An 11510-nucleotide genomic window follows, 5' to 3' on the forward strand; every position below is an offset into this window, starting at 1 on the left:
AATCCCGGGCTTATTTCCCTCCTGAGCCCCCGCCCCCCCCCGACTGTCTCGTAAACAAACTCTTTATAGATTCTAATAACTTAAACTAATCTCTAAATTATCTTAGGACGCGTGTATAATTTAATTTACGTTCTGCGGCCCACACGAAAACGTATCGACGTATCATAAATATTTTTCTATGCCATAACATTCCGCTTCGCACCTTTCCGACAGGTCCTGCCGGTCCAAAATTTTCCGGACGACCCCTCGTTTGCATTAATTATCTGTTACGTATTCTCCGTCGCGCGTAATTGCGGATGCACACGCACCGGCCGGGCCGGACGCTCGCACGCACTCGCGTACACGCACACGAGAATTCGCGCGCGATCCCCGCGCGTATATCTCGTTATATCAATCTTGTTAAGTGAGCAATGCATATGCTTACGCCGCCGGAGAGTTTTCGACGAAATGCGAATTGCAGCGGGGGCGTAGGGCGTACAATGCCCGCGCTGATCATTACGCGTTCTTTTTATGCATATATATGCATATCGTATGCGTACGCGGACGGACGGACGGACGGACGGACGCGGAACGAAACGGAACGGCGGCCACCGCACCGGTCACGAGAGACCGGATATAAACACCTGCCATCATCACGCGGCCGGCCTTTACGGCCTGGGCCCGTCGCATCCACGTGTTGGTCGGGCCTTTAACTTCTTTAACGGGGGAGTAGAGGGAAAATTTATTGCCGAAGGTGTCACTACGAGCGTTTATGACCCGGTGCGCGTTGACGATACCCAATTAGGTGCCAACACAAAGCCGAACATTGTTGTCGCAATTTAAGCGTATACGGTATGTCGAAAGCCGTCGCCGTATAGCCGGCGAGAAAGATTATCGACCGACGAACGCGCGAACGTCACTGTTGCTGCAGTTACACGGATGTTTATGGGTAATTTAACGAGCTTAAAGTTGAACGCAGGACGAATTCTTAACGCGTCATGACAGCTGCCGGAATGATGCGCGAATAAGTGATAACTATCGCGGATAGGGCAGGAAATATCGCGATAAGAGCAAATAAATTAATAAAGTTGCTTGCATTCCTTCTATTTAAAAATTACGCTTGTATTTATCGTAATACATTTTTCATTATTTTATTTAACATAATATTTCAAACGGTACATGATAATTTTATACTTGAACGATATGAAAATATAATACTTTTTGTATTGAACGAAAAGAGAAAGGAATATGCATTTTTCTAAAAATTCTAAAAATTATTTCTATAGTATGCACACAACTTTTTCTAAATTTGAGAATTTCTTAATTTCTGGATTTGAAGAGAGAAAGAAGGAATAAAATTCTTTATTATTTTTAGATACGCAACACTTATCTTGCCATTTGTACGTAAAAATCGCGCTGACTGACACGAGAAACCTCATCCAGTTTTAAAAAGCACTCACTTCCTGAGCAGCCAATCTTATCTGATGCTAAGAGCTGATTGATATCTCGATATAGCCCGGAGAAGGGTGGTTCGAGTCTCATCCGCCATAAACCACCCCCATCGGCTTTATGAACTGCACGTAGGGTAATGCTGAACATTTAGTGCCTCGAAGGTAGGTACACATTTAATCATAATCTAATATTTAAAAGGTAATTTCACGGCCTGTTTACTTCGTGCAATCCGCCTACCCTCGCATCGCTCCATTCTCTTCCCCCTTCGTGGTACACGCTACTTCAACCAACGCTAAAATATGGGAATCGCGTTTTCATAAACGGTACCACTTCTCACGGTTTCCATCAATATCGTCTTCACGTGGCACGTGAACTATATTACATATTACATCCACAACTTGAAATTTTTTTATAGGATTTTATGGATGAATTAAAGGCTGATTAATAGCTTTTTGATATTACATGGTAAATTTTGTAATGACAAGTTTGACAATTTTCTCTATAGATAATTCGTTTAAGATAATAACATTTTCAAAATTACTAAATAATTTCTCTCTCTCGTACAATTAAAATAAATTCTCTTAATTGGCAAAATAAGAATATCAATTAAAATATTAAATGAAAAAGTTTTGTACTACTTGTATTTGATGTTGCTTTATTTTAAGAGAGAAAACTTGACGAGTATTTCTTTTTCTCATTTGTCCATTTCAAGCATCTCTATTTTCTTGTGCATACGTATAAAAAAATAACGATAATTATACGCCATAATTCAACAGTTTTATCAAGATCGTTAGAATTACTGCTTGAGAAAATCTGCGTAATCCAATTATACATTCTCTTTAACATGTTCTCTTGCTTCTCAATTTCTTTACAAAATTGTATTCGCAGTATGTTAAACTATAATTATCACGGTTGCACACACCAAAGCATATGAAGGCGGAGAAGATGTATTTGTACCAGGGGAGACCAGGCATCACGAAAAAAGGTGAAAATACTAGATATTGTGTCCACGTGGCCGGATAATGAAAAACATAATGTATTCGTTTAGCGCTCATAAACAAGCGAACGGGCATTGTTATTATCGCGGGTGAGCCATTGCGATTAATCGCCTGCCGTTGATTCATTCCGCTTAATTTATACGTAAATTATACCCGGTCGCCCTTTCGGTGCTCAGTGAATAAGCATGAACTTCCGGTGTGTCCGTGCACCTCGGTTTCATTCTACGGTATGCTCGCACAAACCCCACTCCCGCGAACTTAGAACGCATTACCCGCCGGAAAGTAATCGCGTATTAGCAACAATAAGGTGTACAAATTATTCCAGGATAGGGAAATGTATATTTTATGATAATGTATGTTAATCTTCGTCCACGCATCTTGCTCGCGCCACTTATCGAATAGATTATCAGTAGCTAGCCAAGCCATTACCGTCAGCTACATGGTGACAATGAGCTCTGCGCTTTTGATAATAAGATAATAAATGATTTATGACATCTTGATGAGAGCAGATTGTGTCAAAATCGAAATGTTACTTTTCGAATAATCTACTTGAAAGTTTTATTTATTGAATAGCAATGTTTAATTGTACAAATAAATAAAAATACTTGAAAAATAAAACTACCGTCGAAGAATATAAAAATTCATATTGTATACTCATTAAAAATATATACTAATTAAAATAATAACTTGGCATAATTGCTCGGCATGGGATATACCTTATTAATATAAACAAACGTATATCATTAACGCAAAAATGGGAAAGAAATTCAATCTTTAAGATCTGCAAAATCAAATATGCCATGGAATATTTCCCGAATGGACTTTCAGACAATATTTTTTTTAATCAGCGGATTAATATATCTCTTTCTGTACTGCGAGTTAAATGCTATTAATAAGTGATGAATTTAAGAAAACTGCTTTGACCTTTCACGAAAATCTCACGCGGGAATTAAGATGCGACTTTGCTTGAATTTCCTCGTTTACTATCTTTCTACTCGAAATATCGTGTAAAGTCTCGCCATGGTGGAGGGGTGATCGCAAGCCGATCTGAGATCGCATTATCACGTTAGCCGCAACTACTAATTACCGAGTGCCCCGTACTATCTCGATTACTTTAATTAACTGACCGCTTCGAATTAACGCATACTAACCGAGGGCTCGTACACGAATGCTCGACGATGCATATATACGCGGTGTATGCACGCTCGTGCGAAACGTGTCACCAATTTGCCACTTTAATTTTTCACAAGTGCGAGTCCATAAGAAGATGACCTGACGTTACTCGCCGCGTATCTCGCATGTGCGATCGATCCCCCGCAATATGAAACCCCAGCGGATAATTATATTTTCATCTCCCTGTCGCATTACGATCCTATCTAAATGCGTAATGAGCACGCCTAACGAGGACGGAGTTATTACACGTATATATCACGTGTATATACATATATCTATAATTATTTATTACACACTACCATCGCGACCTATCGTTTAATTATGAGCAAGCATTTAATTTGCGCGAGTGCAATTTTTTACATACGATGCAGTGAAAAGATGCGACTTTGTTGATATCCTTGAAATATTACTCTCATAAAGAAATTAAATAATGAGCGATAAAAAGAAACGAGTTGTTAAGAAAAGAGTTTGTAAAATTCATTACTTTCGATTATGTAAGCGAGGAATAATATATAATTACAAAAGAAATATTAAATTTTTTAAAAGATTTATAAGCACACAAAATTTATAATTTTATGAAATATAAAAGAAATATGTGAATATATTGGGTTAGTAAGAGTTTAGTTCGATTTTCAAAATTGCTATTAAAAATCAAACTGCACTTTCTGATTGACCCAATATTTTTCCAAAACCGTTTGGAAAAATCGATTTTTATTCCCCTCCATGTTTTATATATAAAACTATAGAACTTTCTTTAAATATCATAGTTTGTTTTCTCTGAAATCATATGAAATCTATCATTATTAATGACGTTCAATTTATAACATAGAGGTAAATAATCTACGGATTGAAAAGAACTGTACACGAAATTCCATGCGAAAAGTAATTCCATAATTTATCTAATTTTACGATCAAAATTTCATTTGAATTCAGTTCAAGAACAAACCACTAGGTAAGATAATTCACGTCATGTTTCGAGTGAATGGCTATTTCCGAATCACATCGTTCAAATTCTTTTCAGTATCGTGTCCTAGACTGTCTTAATGCGCGTTAAATTGCGTTATGTGTCTACTTATTAGTCACGGCATGAGCAGGCTGCGTGCAACGTTGAAAAGGCAATCGTGTAATACGTCATAATTTCCATAGCGTGACTGGACACTCCTCCGGTACACCTTCACCATTCTCGCTCCGTTAATATGCGCGTACAAACGACTGAGTTTCATTTTTTTCTGGCCCTTGCATTTACTTATTATTTATTTTATTTTATAATCAGACTTTATTAATAAAAAACTGATAATTAATAATGTACTTTTATATAGTATATTTAAATCGCAAACTATAAAAAAATAATTCCAATTAATATTCTTGCAATCTTATCGTGAATTTCTCTTTCATTCTTTACAATGATTTCTTCAGTTACAAATTATATAGTTTGCGACGGATTCATTTGCACATATTTCGGTAGAATCACATTTGTCGCGCATCAGATACACAATGTATATTCACGCTCTTTATTGATCAATAAAATCGACCGTTTAATTAATTTTATATAGATATACACAAATATATCAGAGAGGGCATAACCAGAGTGATTCTTGCCGAATATGCGGGCGGTTTTCCTATATAATATGAATACAAGCCTTTAATATGAACCGGGTTAAATCCACTTCACAATGAATTTTTCAACATTCCATCGAAATACATATTGTACGAATTATCAATTATCCAGATATTGTACGAAATTTGATTGGTCGAACAATCCGCAACATAGTTATACCACGATTATATTTTAATACATGTATTTTTCTTTGAAAATTGAATAAAAATATTTATGGGAATCACACAAATACCTTGCATACCTTGCGATTATGGCGTATAGCAAGTTTTTAAAAAGTAAGAGAAGAGCGGGAGAAAATTTATTCACCGCAACTCGATGTTGAGAGAGAGAGAGAGAGAGAGAGACGGATAAACCTCGCGATTGGCATTACGAAACGGCACAGGTGTGGGTGCGACGATAAATCAAGATAAACTTATGATAAACAAATTAGTCGGTGCACTGCTGCCCCTTACCGGTGTTATTGTCTATCGTATATCTCCGTACAAATTACCAGCCGTCCTGAACACCGCGGGCTAACTGCCGCTCTCGAGTAGTCTTAGTGTTGCGCACACGTACGGGGGTGGAAGGATATTCGAAGGGTAACTCGGAATTAATGTACCACTTCCTCTCCTCTACGCAACCCCGCATTGTACCGTGTTAGAACAGCTTTTCTAAAGAGTGTTCCAGATCTAGTAAATGAAAATATTATAATACAAATATGTATATATATATAATTCAATAAAACTCTAGGCATAATTTTCCCTAATTATATTTGTTATTATCGGAAATAAAAAAAAATTGCAAAATAAACTTTGAAGACTTGTATAGGTAATAGAATAAAGTAAAATATCAAATTTCTACCAAAAATAAGTTTATCTAAAATTCTTCTCTCACATGTATATCTCTTTCTGAGCATATGTTATTTATTTATAATTTATAATTTTTTATTTATAATTATAATTTTGAAATTAAATTTGCTAAAATTATTTTACCTTTATTATCCAAATTATTCAGCGTTACCTCAATATTATACATATATTCTATATAATATCGCTATTCTTTTTGGTTTAATTTGCGTGATTTAAGAAAGGTAAAGGACATTTTTGACACATCGTATAAATAATTTATAATTAAAACGCAAATTATCATTAACTGCATGTTGATCCCAAGGAGACTATCCTCTCGCTTGTTTCCTACAGCTAATCCTGAACTGCACGATAACGCAGCGTTGGCGGGAACGTTCCGGCGCGGAGAAGAAGCTAATTTTTTAAAGAGCACAACGAAAAGGGGGTTGCGAACAGGCGAAACGACCCCGTACGCGTTTACCTTGTCCCACACGTTCACGCCCGTTTTTCGCCTCTTCGTCTCACACTTGCTTCCTCTCGATTCGATCGCGCGTGCACGCAAGCTGTTGGAGGAGCCTCGGCTGCCAGCTCGTATTTCTCGCCCTCCAACAAGATACCAACCACCTTCGGCCCCATCCTCGACACCGCGTGTCACGCACACACGACGTCCCACAGGCACACGCTTGTACGTGTGTCCCACCTACACATGAGGCCGCTGTATAACCGACAGCCACCCGCCGGCCGCGAGCGAGCGTTTGTAGCCCTGCAAAGTGCTATCTGGCTAACCATCTCACTGATCCTTGGCCCGAGACGACGAGCTTCACGCGGGGTGTGAGAGGAAAGGCGAGAGCGGGGTAGTAATGGGGTGGTGGTCTCTAAGTCACGGATAGCTTGAAACAACACGAACTTCAAGTTTCACGTTTTTCATGTTTCACACATATACTGTATTTATAGTATTGCGCCTACCAATCTCAAATTTCTTCTATTGTGCAGGCGTTTAAAAATGCATGAAATAAACATGCTTCTTCTTTCTATCGCGGTAATATTGAATATTATATATACTAGAATATCAAATAAGAAATTTACAAAAGAACAAAAATATTAAGAAAATACGAGAAATTAAGAAAAGAATGATAAGATGCATTATATTTATAATAAGATGTATTACATATACGAGGTATTACTTATACGAGGTAATTCATAAATTTAAAAATTTTAGTGTAAATATAGAAAAATTTCAATATTATTACCACTGGTGGGAATACTTCTCTTAAAAATATTAATGCAGAATTAAAACAGAATTAAACTTCAAAATATTACATCGCCTCACCCCCTACATCGTTGCAAGGCATCTAAAGGCAAATATTTGCGCTTTAACCGATTTAAAATAATTTAAAAATACGTAACACAATTGAGAGAAAGATCCGAGAAGCACCGAGAACGTTATCTAAGCTAATTATCGCTTCTTGGTGCGAGACAAAGTATTAGCGAAAAAAATGGAATGTATGGTGGAAAGGTGTAAGAAGTTACAGAAAACTTAAATCGCGCGTGTCGAATTCCGTGGGCAACGATTTCCGTCCCTCCAATGTCAGCGAATACTCAGAATACTTTGGTTTATACTTTGGTTACTCTTCCGGTTCGCGTGATCTCCCCCGAGCTTCATCGTTTCGCATCGTTTCTCATGGGATCACTCGATGAAAAGGCATTTCGCGAGGGATGGCACCGCCGCTATCGAAGGACGAGTTCCTTAAATCGGCGATATTTTTAATCAAAGAAGCGCGTTAGTTTGACAATTTCACAAGATCGGAAACAATGATATATTAATGCAACATGATATTTGTTGCCAAATATAATTGAAAGGTCTTAAAGTGCTTCTTAAGAAAACAAAAAACAGATGTTTATTTGACGCACAGTTCTTAATTTTCTTAATTATAAGAGGTTTTATCGGAAATTTACAATATATCCTAATTCTATGTAATATATAAACTCTTTTTTAATTCTAAACTCTTCTCTCAGTCTCTTTCTCTCTCTGAATAAATACCAGCCTTTATTTATCATTATTTCAAAATTTTTAAGAGCATTGTATGCTTAGAAATTATTTTATCCGTACACGCGTATAGTTAATATATTATTTTAATATTTTTTACAGTACGTTGCAATCAGTTTCATAATAAACGATATACATATCTATTTTTAAGCACGTGATAAAAATTTTTCATTGACTGCGTGTGACGGTTACATGACGCTCATACCCATTGCACTTACATAACCGAAAAGTTGTGTCTATTCGTCGAGAAAAAGGCCTGAGGATAATTGTACAATGAGAAAGCCCGTCCGCGACGTCCGGTAAGACCCAAGACTGCGCGGGGCCTCTCCTCAAATATTAGCGGAGGATACCGGGGTCTCCCTTTGAACCGGAATCCCCGAAATTTCTATAGCGAATAATCGGAGACAGCTGGCTCGATGCGAAATCAAGTAGCGTAATAATGCCCGAGACTCCACGACAGGGAAAATAAAGCGAGAAAGGAAGTCGCGGCGGTTCCATTGAATTCGAGGACGTTCTCGCGCTCTCTTCCAACGTATGTCAGTTGCGTGGGGGGATTAAATAAAATTTTACTTACAGCGCTCAAGTAATGATATCCCTATAATCTATGGTTTAATTTCGGCATCTTATTATTCTTCTACTATTATCGCATTGTAAAGGTCCCGCTGTACATAACAATAATAATCCCTCAAAATTTTAAAAATCTCTTGGAATATATACATATATTTTTTTTTTTTTTTTGCAATTGTAACAAACGAATTCTCATCCTTTGCAAAAGTTACTTCATTTTATATATCGTTCAGTTTCTAAGAAATTGCTGTCCATCTCGCGGTAACATCCGACGGCGAATACTCGGCTCGACTAATTAAGCGATCTTCTCCGAGCGTAAAATGTTACTCCACTTAGTTCGCAATAAAACTCGCATAAAATAAAGATGGATACCAACACAGTCGAGCATAATTGGGCGGATTGAACAGTAAAATGATATCAAGTTTTTTCGGTCAAACCGGTCGTATCTCAGCGTCGGCAATTAACGCCACGACATGTCGCCCCGTTTTAACACCGGCGAACGAAATGATGCAGGACGCTCGATAAATATGCTAATCACGCACTCTTAAAGGTTTGCCATTCAGCCGCTGTAGATTCGTCAGCTGCTCTCGTAATATTAAATGACAAATTTGACATGTATCCGCAATACGCGAACGAAGATTCCATCCAAAGATTCCATCGTCGAAATTGCGCGATATCGAAACGCGATAGCGATTGTAACAACCATTTAATGAAACTTATTTGACACATTTCTACTACATTTAAAATAAGAGACTTGACACCTTTCTTTTAATCAAAACTATGAGTGCTTATGTAAATGATAAAAGAAGAGAGATAATTATGCTTTTTTAAATGCGATTCAAAATTAATTGTCCATCGACAATAATAGAAAAAATATTAATTTCAATGAGACTTTAAATTAAAACTTTTAAACATTCCATGTTTCAAAGATTTCAAGGTTTCACGGCTTGAAAATTTCACAAATTTCAAAATTCTCTACATCTTCAAGGTTTTGATAGAGACCGTCGACTACTTCTTCATCATTCATGACATATCACAATGTCTTTCATTTTTCAATATTTATTCATATTACGTGTCGTATTGTATCGTCTTTTGGCGTTATGCAACCTCCAATTTCTAATTCTCGATCCAAGGAACCTACGAAATCAGGACGCGATGGCACGGCAGCCATCGAGACGGCTTATCCCGCGGGAGGGAGTATTCCGACGATACAATGAATAAACAACGAAGCCGCGCGCGGTCGAGTGAGCTTGGTGAACGAGACCTTATTGGGATATTAATCGCCGTACCGAGGCGAACGTACAGCTCCGCACCGAGTGTTTGCACGAGATTTGAAGAGGCTGCAACGCGAAAAGCTGCCTTGCCTACCATCGCCCGCCGCGTCTCTCTCACCCCGCGCTTTTAAGGGCAACGAAACACTACAAGACCCCTTCTCCTGGCCGTGCGGTGCTCGAAAGCCCTAAGTACTCGCTCGAATACTCGGATACTTCGGACACACGCTCGAACGTAGGGTACTTAGGTAAGGTAGCACGTAAGTATAGGCGCGAGCAGGCAAACGAATCCTCGAAAATAATAGCCGTCGGTGATACAAAAGAGAGAGAAAGAGAGAACACGCGTATTTATAAAACATGAACGGGGCGAACTAATTGTTCGTTAATTTCCAGTGGCACTCACCGCGCCGTTACTGCTTCGGCGTGCGTTTGTTTGCACCGTGTACGCTGTTTTGGATACACGAATTGTTACGCTCCCCTTCGTGACGATTGTCGAGGCGCTCTCGAATGCTAAATGTTTTTATCGCTATAATACGCCGCGATACATCGCGTAGGTATATATCTGAGTAGTTACAAGAGGAGAAGATGGAGAGAGGTAGATTGTTGTGTTTGTCCAGCGCGCAGATGGACGATGCGGTCGTCGGTTAATCACGTCGTTTGCACCGATAGCTTCTTCTAGATGTGAAAGATGCTCGTCGCGAGATAAATTCGAATTTGATGATTAGCCACTATGGGCGATAAAAAATAAGGTGGCAAAGCGCGATGAACTGTATTAAAACTCTATTACACGAAAAATATAATGTAAATACTGTAAATTTATAAAAGTTGCACTAATGCAGATAAATAATGAGTAGGCTAATGATTTCTGTATTATATATCTGCGATAATTTATTTTGTAAAGATTTACGTTTTCTTCTTCCCCTGTGTCGCGAGATCTTAACATTTCTTGCTAAATTTAAAGCAATAATTAAAATTGAAGAATAAACAATCTGTTCCTTTTTATCAAAAAATAATTTAACCAACAACTAATGCGTTTATTATTTATTTTTCTACGTCTTATTTGAACACATTCCATGATTACTCGCAATATCTCGTTTTCAGCACAAGAGGATAGAAGGCAACGCGAGACGCGACGGGCGTTTTAATCCATTTAGTACTCTTTGGATGCAGAAAAGCGGTACGTATCTTCGTTTTATCCGTCCATGAATTCTGGCTAATTACCGAACCTTTGATCTCATAATCTACCCTTCGATTAATGAACTTTCATGTTCTAGACTTTGAATATGCGTACGCGAATACGTTACGCTCTCTATCACAGACAAGCTATTATTTTATTGTTAAAGATATTCGTTATACGAAAATATATATACATCAATATTATGCTTTCTTATCAACACGTCTTTATGATAACAACAGTAATAATAGCAATAATATATTTTTGGTTTTATATTAATATTTCTATGGAAATTTTTATTTTTATTTGCCAAATAGAATATAAGAATTGATCTAATAAATGATCGATTCAATGACAGATTGAAAAAGGAAGACGATTATTTTTTATATACTAAATGTTATATTATT

The 11510-nt window shown here is 37.5% G+C and overlaps 1 protein-coding gene across 1 annotated transcript in view; it reads right to left on the reverse strand.

Moving 5' to 3' along the window:
• LOC115235742 (fez family zinc finger protein erm-like) overlaps positions 1 to 11510 on the reverse strand; it is a 29173-nt gene that overhangs the window by 16534 nt on the left and 1129 nt on the right. The window lies entirely within an intron of this gene.

This window comes from Formica exsecta, unplaced genomic scaffold (assembly GCF_003651465.1).
Source record: "Formica exsecta isolate Colony F162 unplaced genomic scaffold, ASM365146v1 scaffold233, whole genome shotgun sequence".
Classification (NCBI taxonomy): domain Eukaryota; kingdom Metazoa; phylum Arthropoda; class Insecta; order Hymenoptera; family Formicidae; genus Formica; species Formica exsecta.